This window comes from Bombus terrestris, chromosome 3 (assembly GCF_910591885.1).
Source record: "Bombus terrestris chromosome 3, iyBomTerr1.2, whole genome shotgun sequence".
In the NCBI taxonomy this organism is placed as follows: domain Eukaryota; kingdom Metazoa; phylum Arthropoda; class Insecta; order Hymenoptera; family Apidae; genus Bombus; species Bombus terrestris.
Window position 1 is genome coordinate 9,725,588 of NC_063271.1, and position 21,917 is coordinate 9,747,504.

At 35.8% G+C, this 21,917-nt stretch overlaps 1 protein-coding gene and 1 long non-coding RNA gene across 7 annotated transcripts in view; one reads left to right on the plus strand and one right to left on the minus strand.

The window, feature by feature from the left end:
- Positions 1-21,917, minus strand: part of LOC100648854 (ABC transporter G family member 22) — a 280,612-nt gene that overhangs the window by 128,187 nt on the left and 130,508 nt on the right. The window contains exons 1-2 of one of the 6 annotated variants that reach the window (XM_012320933.3): positions 21,069-21,189; positions 1,522-1,614 (exon numbers count right to left, since the gene is read on the minus strand). The exons of 2 other annotated variants lie outside the window; for them this stretch is intronic. The gene's annotated coding sequence lies outside the window, so the exon portion shown is untranslated. Of the gene's footprint in view, positions 1-1,521; positions 1,615-19,988; positions 20,108-21,006; positions 21,190-21,917 lie in introns of those variants that run through there. 3 more of the 6 variants (XM_012320930.3, XM_012320931.2, XM_012320932.3) reach the window with 3 other exon arrangements.
- Positions 3,183-18,841, plus strand: LOC125384761. Its single transcript, XR_007223521.1, has 3 exons — positions 3,183-3,771; positions 18,415-18,498; positions 18,632-18,841. It is a non-coding gene; the product is annotated as an uncharacterized LOC125384761 (long non-coding RNA).

A 21,917-nucleotide genomic window follows, 5' to 3' on the forward strand; every position in this document is an offset into this window, starting at 1 on the left:
GGTCTGTGCCAACATTTTTCTTCATCACCGTATACGCCTCACAAGGGTTGAGAGAGTTGAAAGAAAGAATGTATTGAACAACATACACATTACTATCAACCGGATACATTTTGATAATATTTTCTATATACTCGATGAAACTGAAATATTGTGATGGTAAAATCGGTCGGAAGTCGTTCAAGTTTACGTGTTTCGTGCATCGAGACGACGTCATTGCTACGTGTAAGACAAGATAAGGAGATCGTAAAAAAAATGTTATATGGCGGACAATTTGAAAAACAGGTTCTGGAAATTCCTCAATGTAATGACATAATTTGCTATTTTTCATAAAACGCACGCATCTTATACAATATCAATTTACGTATAATGTTTACAACGAGTATGGGCACCGAGATTCGAAGAGCTTCTATAAGCTGCGTATATCACGTGTACTCTATTTTGGTTCGATATTAACAGTTAGTAGGAATATTTTATACATTTTGTTCACAAAATTTGACTATTGTTCTATATTACGTTACTCGACATATGTTCAACATATCGATTTAATTCTAATCATATAGTGGAACGTGTCTAGGTATCAAAATATATTACATATAAATGAATTTTCATAATTGCATTGATATGATGGAAATAAGGAATCTTTTCAGTGAAAAATGATATTAATTTTATAATTAAAATAAAACACCTACGTGATTTTAATAATCGTAATAATCAAAAATCTGGATCATTTTGATACTTTTGACAATTCTGACGTTAACAGAATAAAACAGAATAAACGACACAGAAGAATATTGAACAGAAGTTTCTAATTTCCTATGTACGGGATGGTTTGCTTGCAAATGTATCTAAGCTTGTGGCTTTTCAACGAAATAAAAAACCGTATTATCCCAACTATGTTTCTCTATAAGAAAGTAGATTTTTAATCAGATTCTGAACGACCAATGTCAGAGTTTCCACATACTCGACATAGATTCCACCACGAGTTTGTCTCGTACACGGTGAAAATTCCAACACCGGAAAATAGATGTTACGGAGAAAGAGAGAGAAAAAGGGGGGGAAGGGGTGGAGAAAGACGCGCCGGGGACAACGACCTTGCATTAGGTCACGGCCTTGACATCGTTTCGAGGAAATCTCGGTACGCTACTAATGCGCTAACAAGCAGCCTAGACCACGTGTGTGCATCAATCACACACCAGCTGCGGGCTCGTTAAAACTACTCATCCAAGTTTTACGTTTCAAACATAATTATTAAAAATGTACATTCGAGTAAAAGTTATTAGCCAAGTGGCTACAATTACGCTGGCTATAAAAAGTATTTATAGGTACATACTCTTATTTTCCAATGAAACGTTTCGCTATCAAGTCTCCGCGTTTCACAGTATTACATTTTTCTAGTCATATGAAAGTACTACCAAACGGTATGAAACTTTATATACTTGGAGTTAATTAATTGGCATGTAAATGCTATGACAAATAAAATGGAAATGAGTACTTTTTGTAACTATTGTATATATATCGTACCTTGAAGATGTTACGTTTGTCAGGTCCAGTGTTTAAATGCCTTCGAAATTGCAAGTGGAAGAATATTTGTAAACGATGACATGTGACTCTTACCTGAAAGCAGAAAAACACGAACCGTTATGTCATTGATCGCTTGGCAGTTTTAAAGTGGATATAATTATTGCGACGAACGTATTTCCTTGCGTCATTAAGGATAATGGACGTGTTTTAGCTCCTGGGCTTACATCATTCTGTAACCATGTTATATTAACCAGATTTTAGTGACGATAATATCATCTAATATTAACGTACCCTTATTAATCTTTTAACTACTCTATTAAAAACTTCATTATAAATTCTATTCACTATACATGCTTATTATAAGTTCTTTATAAATCGACTCTTAAAGTTGTCACAGTTTTCCTAATGCAACTAACATACACATATTATACACGTTAAACACAGTGGTTGATAATTCCATGTAAAATCACAAACCGAAAACTTGTATTATAAATTCTACGTACTGATAATTCCAAACACGTATACACACGTTACCAAACATATAATAACGATAGCTCATTAAATTACAAAACGTTCACCACCTTCCGAGTCATTAATCGACTTTAATCTAATCAAACACTATAGACAAATTTACTGGACTGCTCTTTAAAGCAACAAAATTGCAGCTACGAACCAATTACCCTTATCCATATTCGTTCGCAAAGACGGAACATTTGCATCTGATAAACGGCCCAAGATTAGTCCCCATTCTAGAAGCAAAACCCACAAAACCAACCAACAATCATATACGTGAGAGGAGAGAAACAGTTAACCGAAGCGAAATACAGAGAAAGGGAGAGAGATCGGACAGCGATTTAGATAAACATCGAGGCACACTAGCGCGTGGCTATTCCGCGCATAAATCTCAGCCAGCACGGTCACGCGTTCGACACAAATTATCCTGTTCGCGGTACACGTGATACGTGCACAAGCAGACGGAAACGCCGGTAATGTCTGATTTCCCAATCTCGCGCCTGCCAGCCAGCCGGTAAAGGCTATCGAGGCCCATGAGCCTGCTCTCTCTGACTCATTGCCAGTTATCACGAAACTGGCAGCCGCTGATCTACCATAGGTTCAATGTACTTTCTCGTTTGTTCCCGCGACCTGGTAAACATCGCGGAATCAACGGAAGTTTTGCTTCTTTTAGGATCTAGGATCTGTAGATTTATGATATTCTCTATCATAGTCAGTGTCGGTTTTGTTCATTTTCTTCTTCTGCATCAATTTCGTATTCTTGTTGTTTATTTGTTACAACGTTAAATGGAACAAATTTCTCTAATATAATGTATAATCCCTAATATAATCGTGTTAGGTTTACAATGAGCAACTATACACCTTGATCATGGAAATTAGTAGAAGCAGAGTCTATGTAATTGGAAGCAGCCACTTCGAACTTTGACTTCTTGTCTAATATCGAACAGTTTGATCTAAATATCGACATAATTTTAATCAGACCTAGAAATCGACAGATTTCCAATAAAAACGTAGAAATTGACGCGTCAACTAAAATTCAGAAATCAAGAGATTCTCGGATAAAGTCCAGAAATCAGCAGATTCCCAACTGAAATACAGAAATCGACCTGCTTCCCAGAAACCGCCTGATCAAAACTTGACCACGTCAATGATGTAGCTTCAACGAAGGTGCAGAAATCGACGTGTCAACCAATGATAAAAGCATCCAACTTTCAACGACCCCGAAAATCAGCCGAGAACCAATGACCTCGACAAAAGCCTCGTAAGCCTCAGCAGGTTGTCCATTAAACATCACGAAAGCTCGTTTCACTTTCGTTGAAGCACGCGTCGGGTTATTTCCAAATATCAGTCCATTCGAACGACACAACGTCACGAAGTCTACCTTCCAACCCTTTTCATTCTACCGCTCGTTTCGTCCAATACGGTCGTTTCCTTCTCTCGTTTTCGCTAGCACGAAGGGCTTACGCGTTACGCTACGTGACACGAGAATCACGTTACACCCATATAACACGACCGCTAACGATCACGGCTAAACGAGCCAGCTACGTGACTAAATCACGAGCCACGCAAGTCCCGCGAGTCATGAACGCGACGACCACGATCCTCTCTCTGTCTGCATATCGACGTGGTAGATACTCTTCTACGCTGCCGGCGATACCAAGCGAGGAGAAGAGTGTGCAGCATGGTGAAAAGTGCTCGTTAGCATTTCCACGCGTATTGACATCTGCCGTGAATGGTGTAGGTTGTGGTTAGAGAATAGTAATATACCCATGACGATGAGAGTGCGTAGAGGTGTGGACAGGTTGAGGGATGACGCAGGAAAATTCAAATTTCAACGTGTTGATTGGTATTCGTGGAGATTGCGTGTTGATCGTGCTTGGATGTCGTTTGTGATGTATCTATATGTGCAGAGTCCGACCGACTAACATGTAAAAGCGGAAACGATGTGATTCTTTGTGTAAAAAAAGAAAGATATATGGAACAGAATTTTTTTTCTCGGAAACAAATCGTCCCGTGAAAAAATTGTATTCCACGTTTTCGACTTGTTTTCACACGTAGAATAACCTCCTGTCGATTATTTAGTCCTGTCCAGTTCGAACTTAGTATTGTCAAGTACGCTTGATCAATTTTCAAGCTCGATTTTCTTGGGAACTAATTCGAAAATGAAACAAATTTTATTCTACGTATTTTTCTTCTTTTTACACGAGCAATCACATCATTCCTGCTCTTGCATGCTGTTCTGTCGGACTTTGAATACACATAGGTGTATGTTCTATCTTTGAAAATTGTTACGAAGGGAAAAATAGGATATGAAAGATATTTCTGAGATGCGAATAGATGCAAATTAATTGGGATATTCCGAATTCTTTTTGTGGAAGCTGAGAACAGTTCGTCGATATTTGCAGATTTTTTAAAGGTATGAGTGTTATATATAGAATTTTTTGGAACTACGGTAGAGATAAAGATATAATACCAAAGATAGTTTTATCTGCTAATTATTCATTTTGTAATCTACAATAAATGAATTATATATATATATTAACAGGAAGGTCTCGAATATTTATGAAAGTTGGAGGTAATTTGCTAGCTTTTTTACGCTGTTAGTTCCATAAATACTTTAACTGTGACTTTAACTGTGGGAATTGTAATAAAGATAAAGTTACGGTGTCTAAAATAGTCTTATAAATACTTGCCATTTAGATTCTGTCTCTGTTTCTAACAAAATGAGAAACAGTCCAGTCAGAAAATGATAAAATACAAACATCAACTCACAAAGTACCAATAAATCTACAATTTTTAAAATTCTAACACTAACCACTTGACTTTCGCAGACGTACTAATGCATTAATCTCTGTGTATAATAACGATCACTGAGATCACCATTCCCAAGATTTTGCGAACAAGAAATCGAATTTCTAACTCTTGCAAAGATCGCTAATAAATCAATCACCGGAGAACAAGAAAACAATTTGCAACCGTACATATATAGCACGGGCAATTGCAGCAACGTGCAGGTAGGAATTTTGGTCGTGCGAGTAGCAATTACGTAAGTTTCGATCGCGCGAGCGATCACGCGAACTATAGATCGCAGCTGCGCGTGTTCTAAGGAAATTTTAGTCGCGCGAACGATCACGAGACTTTCAACGTTCTTTCGCCATTGCTATCTTAGAGGGAACGAGAGGACTGTTAACCCTCCATAACCGGATTTCTCGCTGATTATCGGAAAAAAGATTACGATTGATTGCAGTTTTTCACTCTAATAGAAAAACCGATAACGGCTTTATAGCGTTGTATCTATCAATTTATTTATATTGATTGCTCGGTAGCTGCGCGATTGTATCGGTACTCTCGATATCTCTGAGGAATTGGAATGGTTTTATTTCGCCCTTATCGATTTAACTATTTATTTTTCCCCCATTTTTCTTTTTTCCTTCTTTTTTTTTTTTTTTTTTTTATTGATTTACTCTTCTACCTTTATTTTCATTTCTATCGGGTTGTCCGGAAAGTTTCTTTCGTTTTATGAGGAAATAATAGAGGCACGACGTTTTTCGTTTCATATTATTTTGTCGAGTTACGTACGATCCATTTTGTTCTGTTGAGATAAACACCGCGACATTTCACAGACTTGGTTCCACCTTTGTACGAAGGTGCACTGTTGTAGAAAATACGTTTGCGAAAGAAAGACACTTCTCGGGGAACCTAATATGAGCGGCAGACAAAATGTTTCAGACTGATATTTACGAGTATTAATAACATTCGTCTTAAATTATCATATGGGTAATAGTCATTTATATTCTATAATTTACTCTTGCAGTATTTCGTATTACATCCTGGAACAGAAATTATACCAATCTTGATAAGTATAATTCCGGTTTGTACGATGATTTTATAGCACTGTTCGCAACTGTATTGATGTTTTATATTGCTACGTATTACTGGCTGAGAAAAACAGAAGAATCAGAAAATGCTGTCAAATCATTGTCAGGAAAAAAGCATAAAATATTGTAAATGGATACTATACAGCAAAATCGAATTAATACCAGGCAAGGTCAATCTAAAAGACCTGGAAAGTACATAAACCACGTGTCACAACGACGAAGGGTCAATCCCCGAATCTTAGAGCAAACGTATTAAATCTTCTCACTGATTTCGAAATTTCCAAAGCGAATAACCTCCGTGACCTTTACTTTACATAAAAGTTCCAATGAAACGAGCTGATACGAGCCATAAGTTGGCGCTATTAAGATCATAAAAACTGCATGGAACGCAACGTTGTAACCATCGGATTTAAAATTCAAGCTCGAATCGTATCGACATACGACCAACATACGATTAAATAAAATAGTTATCCGTGTGGATGTGTGCGTACAATTAAACAAAACATCTACTGCCGGGACAAATAAAATAAACCGGGGGAATCGAGGCCAAGATGGAAATCGAGATCGCGAAGCGTGTCACGAATTCAGTTTGGAACCGCGAGAATCACCCGGTAGAAGGACGAACGGATTCGAGGTGGACTGTGAAACGCACGAATACCAAGGACGAATCGCAGCACTGCCCCACATTTTAACCGGCCAATGCACATCTCGACCCCTTCGCCCGATGTTCAGCCAGCCTGTTCGCCGGAGGAACGCGCACGAACCACACGCTTGAACCCGCGACCCGGTGATCGTTCGACCCCTGGGGTCGGCTGTCCAACCGAACCAACGATTTCCGTGGTTTCTCTCGTCAGCCAGAGAAAAATCGATCGACACAGATACATATGTGCTCTTCTTCTTGGAGAAAATGTAGTGGATTGAACTTATTGAATTGTTCCATAGTGGCATTTTATAGCGAGGAACTAGTTAATTTGATTGATTTAACGAATTGGTTCCTAGCTAATTAATATGGGAATTATTTTTGTTGTTGTTGGAAGAGACGTAATATTATATATTGGGATTATTAGATTAGTTCGGTGGTTTTCTTATGAAGAAGAAACGGTTCATTTGATTGATTTGATCTGATCGATTCCAGATTAGAATGTAGCTGATTCATATACGTTTCATTATTATTGAAGAGAGCATAATATCGCATAATATTATATATTGAATTTATTAGACTATTTCAGTGATTTTTATAGAAAAGAAATAATTAAATTGTGATAGATTTATCAGATTGACTGCAGATTAAAAACTCATAAACATATGTACCTTCTTTTGGAGAAATAATATATTAGATTTATTAGGACGTTTTGTACTGGTTTCTATAGGGAACAAATAATTAATTTGACATATTTATAAGATTGACTTTAGAATACAAAGTAGGTGAACAACTCTTTACAGAGTCCTAAATACTGCGTTGAATACAGTGTTGAAACGGCACTGATGTAATAACACACATAATATTTATTAGATGTTGCTTAATCTAATAAAAAATTTGCAGAATTTTATTTCGCTAGAAATAAGAACGGATGGAATATTACTGTTCGTTTTGAATCTATTCTTATTATATTATTATTTTATTCGTAACTTGTAAGCAGTATATGTTTGCGAAATTTAAATGTAGATTCCAATTTCAATTTCGAATCGCAAATATAAATTGAAATTCTAATATAAATTTGAGCTTCAATTTGAATCTTTCAAATTCAAACACTGTACATCGGCATTTTTTAAAATATGTTTCAAGATAATTGTATTAGAAATTGACAAAAAAGAAACAACATAATGCTTGGATATAATAACGATAAAAAGAAAATTTCTATTTTTGCTTATAAGAAGCAAAACGCTGCTGAAAATTGAGAATTTGATTGGAAGATAACTTCGAGCTGGAGGCTCGAATGGAGAGTACGTCAACGACACGAGAAGCTGCAAGAGTTTTCTACGCTAATAGATACTATATTACAGCTATAACGAGAGAAGGAATCGTGGTCGCGAGACCGTTTGAATTTTACGGCCGTCCCTATTCTTCACGGCTATCGTATTTATGGTGCACCGTAAGAGAAACACAGTTCAAAGAGGTCTGTGCGAGTCCGATCGAGCCGGCCATAAATAATTCTCATCGCCTGAATTCGCTCTGATTTATAGTTAATTCAACTACACCTTCCTCTTAGCCAGTCGTTTTCCTTTCGCGTATCTGCTTCTTTCTTTCCATCATCATTTTTCAACATTCTTCAATATTTCTTTCTCTTTCGTTATTTATTGTAAAGAAAATTACTATTGAAGATTTCATACGTTAAAAATGATAATTGGTACTTCTTGTATTCTGATATCCCTAACCTGTTCTAACAGTTACAAAATTGGCACAGAACTGCCATCTACATTTCACATCGATATATGAATAATAAAAATGGCAGTTTGCATAAGCCCATTCTCAATCCTCCAACAATTGAGGTGAACTAAAGAGCTGAAGTAAACAGACCTAACTCAAACCCAATCCACAAACTTTTCCACTAAGCTCCAATGCTACAAATAAATTCGTTATTGCTAAAAGTGTGTATAAAATCGTATTCTCATTAATAAAAGATATGAATTTGTATAAACACATCCCCAATTCTTCAAGTAATAATGAAACCTAACACGACTCGCATACTTCTTCAAACTGTCATAAACAAATATTTCTGAGCGACGATACTAATTTCTATAAACCCATCCTCAATCCAGCAATAACTAATAAGCAAACCTAACCCAACTCACAAACTTCTTCAAACACTCACAAATAAATGTTGATTCTCTACGTGGTCACTATTATCGTAAACCAATCAAACCTAACCCGACTCACATACTTCTTCAAATCCTTACGAACAAAACTTTTCTGAACGAAGATACAAATTTCTATAAACCCATCCTTAATCCAGCAATAACTAATAAGCAAACCTAACCCAACTCATAAACATCTTCAAACATTCACAAATAAATGTTGATTCTCTACGTGGTTACTATCATCGTAAACCAATCAAACCTAACCCAACTCACATACTTCTTCACACTCCTGCGAACAAAATTTTTCTGAACGAAGATACTAATTTCTATAAAGCCGTCCTCGATCCACCAATAACTAATAAGCAAACCTAACCCAACTCATAAACATCTTCAAACATTCACAAATAAATGTTGATTCTCTACGTGGTCACTATCATCGTAAACCAATCAAACCTAACCCAACTCACATACTTCTTCACACCCCTACGAACAAAATTTTTCTGAACGAAGATACAAATTTCTATAAACCCATCCTTAATCCAGCAATAACTAATAAGCAAACCTAACCCAACTCATAAACATCTTCAAACATTCACAAATAAATGTTGATTCTCTACGTGGTCACTATCATCGTAAACCAATCAAACCTAACCCAACTCACATACTTCTTCACACTCCTACGAACAAAATTTTTCTGAACGAAGATACTAATTTCTATAAACCCGTCCTCGATCCAGCAATAACTAATAAGCAAACCTAACCCAACTCACAAACCTCTTCAAACACTGACAAATAAATTTCGATTCTCCGCATGATCAATATCATGGACCAAACCCTCCGCTGCACATATACATATACTTGTGATTCTTCGCATCTACCCTCTGCGAATGAAAGAGACCGAGAGGCCGAATAGAAGGAAAAAGATCGAGATACCGGTAGGCACGAGCCAGCAGCCGCGTATCAGCGTATCTAGGAGCCGGTGAATAGAGGCCACTCCGTGTATATTTTCTGTACGCGTGTCGGGACGCATTTTTACGTTACGTAGGACGGGAGGTATGTGAGGCCGGCTCTCTCGCCAGCCAAGCAGATAGATAGATAGCGTGCGCAGAGAGAGAGATTGTATCTGCGGGGTTCAGAGACCCCGTTCTACGTGTCTTTACGTATCTGTGTTCTATACTATATTACTGCATATGACTCTTACTACGCGTATACACATACATACATGCGTATACACTTCTTGCGCCATAACTTCGTGGACATGTACTGGCATAATACGTTCACGAGTGATAAGCAGCCACGCGGGCAATGTGTCTTGCCCTATCAGAGACTAATAACGGAATTGGTCAGTGTTTGCGTAGATCAGCTGGTTAGAATAACCGGCACAACGGGAGCATTGTAATCGTCGAGACGATAGTGTGAGTTCAGGAGGTTTGAAATGGTTGATTGTTCGTATCGGGCCGCTACGTTGAGAAAGATTTTATGGAAGTATTCAATGCAAAACATAATACGTGAACATAGTGTAGTACATGTATGATGTACATACGTGATGATTGAAATTTCGAAAGATAACCGTTCATAGTATAATTGGTTTTTTTCTACTTATTTCACATCTTCGTGATATTCTAGATATCTTTGCAATGATTGTAAGAATAATTCTGAAACATTTATTTGCTGATTACTGTTATTTCTATTTAATTATTTAACAGGTCTGTGAGGTTCTTTTTGAAAAATTCTCGAGTACGATATACTATGTATGTACGATACTGTAGTATTAGAATTGGATTTAGAGTAACTAATGTGCCACATTCCAGAAGTGTTTTCTTTAGATAGGAATTATCTGGAAGATCAGAGTATTTAAAAATTGTCAACATTAATTCACTCGAACCTAATATATTAAAAGTCACTCTCGTCAAATAATCTCAAATTCCGCGTTAAACATATTGAATCAACCCTATTCTCAATGAATACTCACAACAAAAGCTAATACAAATTTACATTCTAAAGTATTAAAATATAACCTCGAGATCTATTTCATTAAATATAAATTGAATCCGAAACTTAATATCGAACCTATCAAACCACCACTTATTTCCAACACTATGGACGCTATGTATATTTAAAACTATAACTATTTCAAGATTACATCTGCAACTTAAATTCCATTTAAACTTAATGTCAAACTCTCATTTATCAATTAATTCGATTAAACGCATTATCCTGTTACAGCTTGCTTACACAGTATCGATCGATTGAGAAGAGCATCAGGTTCGATAAATGGAGATGGATCGGTGTTCCCTTTGAAATTAAAATGGTCGCGAGTTTAGCGGGAGGGTTCCTCACTCGGTGTATCGGTATTTTTAGCGACGTTCCGGACTGAATTGGAAGCTGAGACAGCAGGGGAGGAAGCGTTTAAATGCGCTCCATGGAGGAAATTATGCGCACCCCGGGGCCAGACTGACCGGACACCGACGGAAGATCGTCGGCAAAGATTTATTCTTACAATTACCGATAATGAGACGTAATGCGGCTACGGGACCGACAGGTCCAACTGTTGACCCTTCGACTCTCTTCAGTGTCGAAGAACTATCATTTTAATCAAAGTGTATTGAGGCTTTGGTCGACTCTAGTCTTTGTTTAGTTTTATGGTATCTTCCTTTTTTCTTTTTTTTTTCTTTTAAATTAGGATAAAATAGTTGCAATTTGTAACACATATACTGCGGATTTATACGCTTTTATGGGAAATTTAAAAGCGTATAAATCTTCGGAATGGGTGTATTATGCAAAAATATATGAGATATCTAGAGATTTTCAAATTATGGAATCGTGTAAATTTTTGTAACTGCCACACACCGCTCAAATAAAAATGCCAATCATCTATCATTAAAGAATCAAGAAGAATTCACCAAGTTATTAATCGACGTAGATATAAAAATCCAGCTTTCCAAAAAGTCACTTAAATGAATTTTTGCTTGAAATTGGAACAGAATACCTAATCACTTCTAAAATTGTTTTAAACACACTTCTGACATCTGCTACGTATCTATACTAAAATAAAGATGCTCCATCGCATCAGATATTCAGCCAGAATGAAATTCTTCGTGCAAAAATAAACAAGCACATTTACCTCATTAATATGTAAATTTAGTTTTGTCCTTGTAAGTGGTAATAAACGACAGAGTTATAAATATTTCAAAGAGCATTTTAAAATAAAAATTGTTTGATTTATTGTTATCTATTCACGTTTTATTTGAGTATTTATTTTACGAAAACGACTAGGGTTGCGTAACATTCTTCCAAGGAAAAGTCTAAAAAGCGGCGATCTACGGTAAAGTGTTCATCGTATTTATGATATTTAATGGATAACACAACTGTCCATAATGTGATACAACGAGTATTACACTTTGGCTATTTTATATATTATTCTATATAAATATCACAATTCTATCTCTTTATACAAAAGAATTGCAAAATAAACTTTCCAAGCGTCGAACACCCCATGTTTAAATGAAACACATAAATTGAAATTAAATAAAGGACGAGTACCAAAATCGGGAAATCTTGTATCTTAGCAAAGTAAAGATAACGTTGATAACGTTGAAAGCAGAAACGATTTAGCAAGAAACAGATAGATTGAAGGCGTCTTTCGTCCATAATACGTGCATTTACCATAATCCAGGGTGGTTGATGTATGTGTTCGAGGAGGTTTAATCACGAAGGATCGACAGGATCCCATGATATGAACACGGGAGCTTAAGGCGGACCCGGCACGCTAATCCAATCCAGGGAACTACAACGTCAGGGTTATTCACAAATCGATGAAGGTTAATCAACAGAAACGAGAATTCGACTTTTAAATTCTTCAGAAACTGTAATGTACCCCGTTCGTTGTAGATATAAAAGGTAGAGGATATTCGCGGAAATTTAAGAAACATTTCCGTGGTAGAATAACTGCAAGCTATTTTCAGAGAGAATAACGATTAGAGAGCAATTTCTAATGAAATAAAAAGATCAGAAATGATAGGAGGCTACGTGCAAAGTACATATTTAAGGTATTGATTTTCTGGAAATTTAAGCGAATCAGCTATGGGATAAAATATCGAAAATTATATTAGGAGGAAAAATTGAGAGATTAATTTATGATTAAATAAAACATGGTGCACGTAGATGTTTGATATAAATGGTATTGATGTCTGCTAGAATATCTTTAATTATAATTAAACAATTTGTGGCAAATGGAAATTATTTGAATCGACATGAAAAGAAATCGGAGATAAGATTGAAGATTACAAAATGAATATTTCCATAGAAACAATTTTAAAAGATATTCGAAAGCAAAATTTACACCAAAAGGGTAGTAAAAGAATAAATTTCAAATGAATGATATTTTTCAAATTTACATCAATGTGATGAACAATGATTTAAAATGAATTAAAAATGATAATAATACACAATACATAATGACAATGATACAAATTTAATACATTAATCGGCGTGGTAAACAATCGAATGGAAATTTTCCAAAAATGAATTTCTTATTAATAAGGTATAAAAACCGAGAAGAGGCGGAAAATCATTTGAAATTCATGTTGACACTTCAGAGGTTAATTGATCTGAAGTGCAAACTAAAAGAATAATTTTGTAACAGCAGGAGCGGTATCGGGGCGTTCTTTTTTCAAGTTTCGTTGCTCTTGCTCATTTATCTTGCAACACTCCAATTAGAAGAGCTAGCGAATTCTTTTATACCGGTCGTGAAACAGCAGGATTTCGCAAAGAAAATTAGACTTCGGATTGCACGAAGTATTCAGGGGGTTTAAGTGGTTACGTACACATTTAAAACAGGTGAGCTTGACTTCGCTACCAAAGGAAGAGCATTTTACAAAAAGAGACCCTCGTTGAGATAAAAATCTGGAAAAAAGTTCGAATGAGATTGTTTTCCGCGCGATGTCAAAGAAGCTTTAGAAAAAAAAAAAAAAAAAGAACAAAGACGAAGTGATCGAAAAACGTAGGGAAATTGATAAAAAAAGGTGCCTTGGAAAGGTAATGAAAGAGATGGACGCGAGAAAAATCGTAAAAGTAGAACGTTCACCTGAAAAGGTTATTTGAAAATGGTGATTTAGGCGTGAGGGGAAGTTTAAACTACCCTCCGATTATAAAATGACAGAGGGTAAAGTGATGAATAAAGGTGGACGAAAAATTTGAAATTACTAACCTACACGAAAACACGTCATGTGTTTAAACATATTTTTTTAAAATAGGTACTGAAAGAACCTTTTTACTAAAAAAAATATTTTTGGATTTTAACGAAATGAAAATTAAAAATAATATTAAAGAGAGCATTTTCTAAATTACAATTTCACGTTGAGGATTATGTATCAAAAGTGTATTATGAGTATAAATAACAGGGATAAAAATATGTTAGGTATAGAAAAATCTTTTCTATAATGCAGTAGCTACTATAATACGGTACCTCATTTCTATACAAAAATTTCTATAAACATAAATAAAACAATTTTTACGAAATTCTCGAAAATCATCCAAAAAACATGAAAACCTTCTATCGTGTCAACGTTAACTGGACACGTGTATCCTTCTCCTTTCAACCACTATTCCTCCATCCCAATACCAGCTCCAAGATTCTCTGAAATATCTTAAAATATTCACAAAGCACGTGAAACTCTCTACCAAATCTAAACTAACGACCGAATCTCATCTTCAATCTCCATCGAAAAATCTTAGAATATTCTCAAAGAACAAGTGAATACTAAAGTGCCTATCGTGTCCTTTTTCAATCACCATTTCCCAAACGAGAAATCGTTTCTAAGGTCTACAAAGAAAACCTTGAATATTCTCAAAGACGACGCATCGTTGAAATCTTGCCCATTCTTCTTACTGTCAACCAGCGACGATAATGTCGCAAGAGTCTTGGGAACCATTTGTGCCTATCACAGTACCGTTTCCCAAATAGAAAAATACAAGAAAAATGAAAAAAATATCCTAATACCGTGCAAAGCTAGAAAGATGATTATCAGAAAGTCTGAGAGGCAAGAAAAGTGCTGCCTTCTGTCGCTCACTGGAATGTTAAAAACCCGAGGAACTTCCACGAAATACTAAGTAAGCCAACTGCCAAACGACTAGAATAGGAAAAAAGCGGAAGGTGACGAAAGACAAAAAGAGGAATTTCTTCCTTTCGATTCCTCCTACTTTCTGCTTTTCAATTTTATCGAAAGCGATGTTCGCGAAAGTTCGTGGCCGGAACACGTGGCTCGATTTAGAGACGGGTGCAAGGACGCGGCTCGTGGCGCGGTTGCCGGAAAGAAAAAGCGTATACCTTCGCGCAATTTAATCGGAGAGATCAGGTAGATCAGCTGGCGGAGGCAGGGAGTCTGGGGTGGATGTTAGGTTGGTCGGTCGCCGTGCGGATATCGACCCCGGGTTCACCGACCTTTCTCCGCCACCATCGACCCCTCCACCTGAACCTTCCGCCATCCCTCGTCGGCCAGCCCTCTCCTCCTTCCATCCGGCCCCCGCCAACCTAGCTAACCTTCTTCTTTCGCTCTCTGCTGCCACCCTGGCCCGCCAGCAGCTCTCAACCCTGCCAGATGTCCTCAACCCCGGCACCCTTCATTGATCCACCTTGCGACGCTTCTTCAAATTTATATAAATGTATCGTGTGTAAGTACTTGGACACTTACGAATTATTGCAAATGTATGAAATATTCTGCGGACGAAGCTCTTTGATCTAATTGTTGCCCGTGATCTTATCTCAGGCAACGGTATATAGTCGACGTGGATAAAGACAATAGTTGATATTATACGATAATAGAAAATGGTATGAATAAAACATGCAATTATCGCGAAGGTGGATGAACCTTCTTCTTACGAGGAAAAGCTATTTCTTAAATATTTTGTCTATCGGAAAATTCATTATGCAATGTTTGAAAGTGCCACATATGCAGATAAGACCGTGTAGCAACGCGTACCGGTTTGTTCATTGGAGAATATTCTAGGATTTTTAGATGGAGATCGAAGATGATGCCCGGCGGGTAGAAACTAAAAGCAACGGGTCTGTTTCTATTTATCAGAGATACGAAGCTCCTTCAAAGATGGAAAGTAATAAGTTTGAAGATAGTGAAACTCATGTTGAAACAAATGGTAGTTGGCTCGGTATCCTTATGGTATGTAACTCTATAAAGAAACATAATATTGATTTAGTTTATTAACAGGAGTTTTGAAGTGAAACTCGATGAAGCAATATCAACGAATGATATAAATGATTCGCATAACGTCAGCAGCTGATAATCCTATAGATCATAATTCTTATTTCATTCCAGCATTCCAGATGTATCTCTAACAGATTAGCCAATAATCTAAGTATTCGACGAACGAAATTAAGAGATTGAACAAGATCGGTTCGAAGAAACTTTCCAGTTAACTGAATTTCAACATCCCCCCCCCCCCCCAATCGGCTAACAGATATTTTGAAACGCACGATTAAGTACCGTACGTTATATTATTCTCGTAAATTCAAGCCCATTGCCGATTACGAATCTTTACAAACCCGGTCAAAAGCCTCGAGCCCGTTATTAACAAAAGCATTCGGCAAAGAGAAAGGATTAATGGACTCGATCCGCGAATATGTTTCGCTATCTATCGAAAACACCGCTGTCGGTTTCCCAACAGCTGTAACGAAAAGCATTGCGGCCGAATTGCCGCCGAACACGCCGCAGTTCCGTCCATGGGAACTCGCCATTAGGCGAATGATCGTGCTACGAAATTTACGGATCGATTGAAAGATGCTGTACCACTGAAACGGAACTTTACAATTGCACTCTGCTTCTTTGTTTCGAAAATCGGTGCAATCTGTCGGTGTTTTTCGATATTGAAGAAACGCGCGGAAGTAATTGGATAAAGAGAATTGAAAATTGATCTACGTTGCATCTAGCGTGCCGCGTTAAAAATTTAACTTTGTAATTTTCGAGTCAACTGATCTCCAATTCCAAGTTGTAATTCCAGCTTCGAATTTAAATTCTAAACCTGAAACGACACGATCAAATTTAAAAGAAACTGCCCCGAAGAAGCTCTTATTCTAATCTAATTACACGACTCAACAACGATCCTCGAAACTTCAATTGGAAAGTTTCCTTCGTTTCGAACAGCAAAGGACGACAATGCAACTAAAAGAAACTCCTTTGCAAGAATCCACTCGAATTTCATTACACGAGCCTCGAAAACAATCCTCGTTCGTCAACGTTCTTCCCATCCACGCGAACAAACGAGCACGCTCGATATAATCAACGAGCGGAAAATCGTCGAAACCCTAAATGGGTCAGTTTACGACAACTTTTCACGGGGGATTGTTTCGTCGACTGTTTAAGGGCGCGAGCGGAACCAGTTTACACGCTAATGGCTCGAAATGCTCGCCCGTAAAACACGCAAAAGTGAAATTGTTACGGTGGGCGTGTCTTTCATTTGTCGGCTGGTTTGCATCCTTTAAGTTCTTTGCGCAATAAAAGTTTACGAGACGCTGCCGCGTTGTTCCCATATCCACTTGCCAAACCGCCATTATCGTCTACAACGTTCTCCAGCGGTTCCAATGATCGTGTATTTAGCGTGATTCTCGTTTTCCACTTTAATTGCGTTTGTATTTACTGCGGAGAATTAGGTTACCTAAAAAGTTGTCTGGCTGTTTTCCTGGATATTCCATTCCCAATTAGTTTTCAGGGGTACTAGAATATTGCCGATGGTATAAGTATCGTCACAATTGTTGTTTTAAATAGTATGGATCGGCAAGGGTCTTATGGTTATAATTGAATTGGGAATGATTATGCAAATTTATATTCTTACGCATACAATCGAAGAAGTAGAACATGAGTTCTTTAGAGAATTGAAATGTTTTCTTTTACGTGTGTGTAGTATGTACACTCTACATATTATTGTACATTTTTGTATATTGAAATATTCCATAAATAATTCACAGCCCACCAATACTTACAAGGAAACTGAGATTGAGAGGTCTTAGAATGTCGTCGATGAGTTTCGGGGTTTTACATGCACCCAGATACAGGAAAAACATCAATGGATGATATTTCGTTTAGCTTTTTTACATCGTGTTTAGAATACGAAAAATTTCTGTCGCTAAATGTCTCATAATGTATTTTTATACTTTGCCAGTTTGTTCAGAACAGTAGGAAATTTATTATGTTAGTGAATACTATGTCGAGGAGTTTATAACTTTAATCCTACCTTTCCTATAATTGTATAATAAAAAGCACGGTAAAATTGAGATTCGAAAACGAAGCTATATTATTTTACATTATATTATATTATTATATTATATTAGAACTGTATAATTAATCACCTTTTAATAGCCGAATTTGTAAAATCAATGAATCCTCCATTAAAAAAAAAAAATTATATATATAAACACTCAGACTTTAAAAAAAGGAATGTTTCTTAAATAATACAGGAATATTTTATTTTATTTTAATTTAATAATAAAAAAGAATCGTAGAAAAGAAGAAATTTTCAAATAAAACTAACAGTATTCTTACAATTCTCTTATAAGCCCTTTATAGAAGAATCTACACGGTACAATAAATCTACTTTTCTAAACCAGATATCAATCATTAAACTATAAGAAAGAGAATCGCCAAAGACTGTTCGAACCTGATATCTACTAAAAGTTCGATCCTTTTTCTTTCAGAATGGCAAACTTTACCAACATTTCCACGTACACGCGGCATAGGAAACATTCAACATCGATTGGAAAACTAGTATGCCATTATAGGTAAGAAATGTGACGTATCTCGTCGTTGATCTTTTATCTCGGGATTATTAATTCGAACGATTTCGTATTAAATAACGGTTATACCAGTTGTCACAGGGTAGATAAAAATATTTATTTGACATATGCACTGTAGGATGGAAAAACGAGGAAAGGAAGCAAGGAACGAGAACTACGAAGGAAAAGAAAGGACGAAGAATAAAAAATTGACGAGAGTTCTACGGACTGACGCCGGCAGGTAATTAAAATACAGCGTCGATATCGCGTCGGGTAATATTATCGAGCGCATGTAAATTGAAACACGATATCAGTTAGCGATACTGTCTGCAACGCATATGCATTCTCATTACGGCTATATTAAGCTTGATTCAATTATACGATACACCGATTGCGCAACTGAATAACGAGCGACGCTTGAAAATTAACGATAAGGAAGTTTTTATTTCGGACCGCGTCAAACAATCCTCGATATCGTCAAAAAGATGCGAAAACTTTGTATTAAAGGATATATTGTGGATTTGCATATCTTTTATGTTTCCATTCTTGATTAAAAATCTAGCATAGCATCTCTTGCATAACGTAGAGGACTTGTGAGAAAAACAACCTTTGTTCGTGTTTAGCCTTTTACCAGGGAAGCAAAAGAATATTGTAACATTCGTAATTCGATGTTCAATGTATTTCAATTCTTTGATGTAGAATATTCATTAGATTACATAATTGTATCTTGGAAAAGCGTATGTCCGTGTATTTATAATTATATCTTAGAAAAGCTAGAATTAATCTAATCGTGAAATCATAGGCCTTATAAGAGAATTTTTTATAAAACTGGTTAATTTCCATTAGATAATACGTCAAGATATAGATCATTTCTTTATGCTATCGATTACCCACATCAAGTGATGAATGTAACTTTTATTATTAGAAGTACGTATTCGTTTAAAATATTCGAATCATTTATTCGAATAATTTATTACTAGAACACATTTTTATTTAAAAACACGACGAATTTAACAAGAATCATTTTGGTTCTGGCTCTCTCAAATAAGAGTATTATTAGTTTAGCCTACTTTTATTACAAACTTTTATTCGGAACTACATACGAATAATATTAAGCGTCGTTTAAAAAAAACGAGACGTCGAATATCGTTTAAAATTGAGAATTGTGTCGTAACGTAGAGTGAAAGTCTATCTAATTCTAATATCTATCAAAATTCTATCAAATTTTTGTATTTACATGAACATACTATTAAATAATACAAAATTTAATATACTTGGATTTAATTAACTAGCATATACATATGCTGCAAATGTCGTAACAAGTAAATGCGATGTTTTGTAAATAGTTTTTGTACTCACCGTATATGTATAATTAACAGACATATTTTATAATCAACATAATGAACAGATTATGAAATAAAAGATGATACAGCAATATTAAAAATATATAGAGATAAAGATATAACGAAGGTATAATATTATAGAATAGAAATTACCACGCAATACACCGGAGCTGCGATCGAAGTAAACAGAACGCCGCCCAATTCAAGACTGCGAGAATTCGGCACTTCCCCACCCTTATTTACCTTTCTCGCATAACCTGATGTTATTATGAATGTTCTTCATACGAAATCTATACCTGACTTCTGCTCGAAAATTATCCCCACAAATATCTACCATTCATTCACATCACTTGTATATTTTATAAATATTAATTTAAATATTTTTAATGAATTCGTTATTTAAAATAACCTTCTGCTTTGTATAATTGTAAATTTTAACAATTTTATTTCTTGCAAACTTAATATGTTTCAATATTAAAAAATATTTTTATCTATAATAATTTAATCTAATTATCTACTTTCTATGTACCAGTGGTATACATATAATATTATTTAATACAACGAATACTATATGCGTAGTATTCTTTAATCTAAAAGATAATCTAAAATTCATTACAACTTTTTCGGACTGTGATTTATTAACTATATATATGATAATATTAGTGAATCGACAAGTAGGAAGTTATAGGTTATAGACATTTTTATTACGTATAATTTTATAACCTTACATAACATAGGATTCACTTATTCCATTACTATATTTCTTCCAATTAAAGAAAATCTATTAGTATAAATAATTTACAATAGTGACGTGTAAAATTTCACTAATATTATTTCAATTATACAAGAGAGCCTAAATAATAGATTCAAAGTATGTATTAATATATTAACTTCAAATTGAATTAATTACAGTTTAAATGCATATAACTAGACTGCGTATCCTCATGTATTCATTCAAAATATGAGTGTTGAAAATTGCAAACATCCACAGAATGCATATATGTATATACGATAGAATAATCGTTATAATCTTTAGCAGAAATAACGAATCTCCATCTAATTTCTATTTCTTCAGTTGTATCCACGAGAATATAAATTTACATAAAAGTCAGCAATCCACATGTAATCTACGCTAAAAAGAAGGAAAGCGAATTTCAAATTTTCGCCTTACCTGCTCTATACAGAGTCAACACGATGCAAGCACCAAACACCAGTAAACCCGATAAAACTCACTCTATCACGATTCATTCATGCGGCGCGAACTCGGTTCTCCTCACATTTTTCTGAATCGGTTTTCGATCTGTAAATGCGGCTAAGAAACGAATCGCTCGAGGAGGTAACACTAACCGATGCACCCTATATATTAACATGTAAATATATGTAAATACAGGAGGTGCGCGCGTCTCAAAGGAGAACAGGGTTGCCAACTCTGCTCGCTCGCCGCTGCCATGTTACGTAATTGTTCGTTGCACCGCGCGGCCCCGTCGCTTTCAAACGTGAGAAACATCGAGACACTTTGTAGTTTCGCAAATTCGCAACGTAACCTCTAACGAACCGCGAATTTCAGGCGTGACCCCAAGAAAATCCTCGTTAGTTCTTGTCGTGGTACGAGACGAGACTATCTCGTGCTCTCGCGTTATCGCTAGATATCATACAATCGATTCTCGAAGTTTACATAAGAGAACGTTTGTTTATAGTCGAAGAATAGTAGCGACCGATCGAAAGGAAATATTCGACAGAATCGAATTACATACTGGAAATATGAAGATTTTGTGTTGTGTGAAAACATGGCTGTATCAAGTCGCATTAATCTGTTAGCTGGTTGACACGAGTTAATTGTTATAATAGAAATGTCAAAACGTTGGTATTTTTGAAGCAGTAATTTTTTATTCATAGGCATTTATTATGTATGTATGTATGTATATTCAGAATACATCTGTTGCATCATTTGCTAGTAATATTTACTGATATAACCTCTTAAGAGATCTTGATAAATGCGTGTATAGATCATTTTTATTTGACAATCCTCGAAGATTCTAAAGTACAATACCTGCATAATATGTATATTAATTTCCTCTAAGT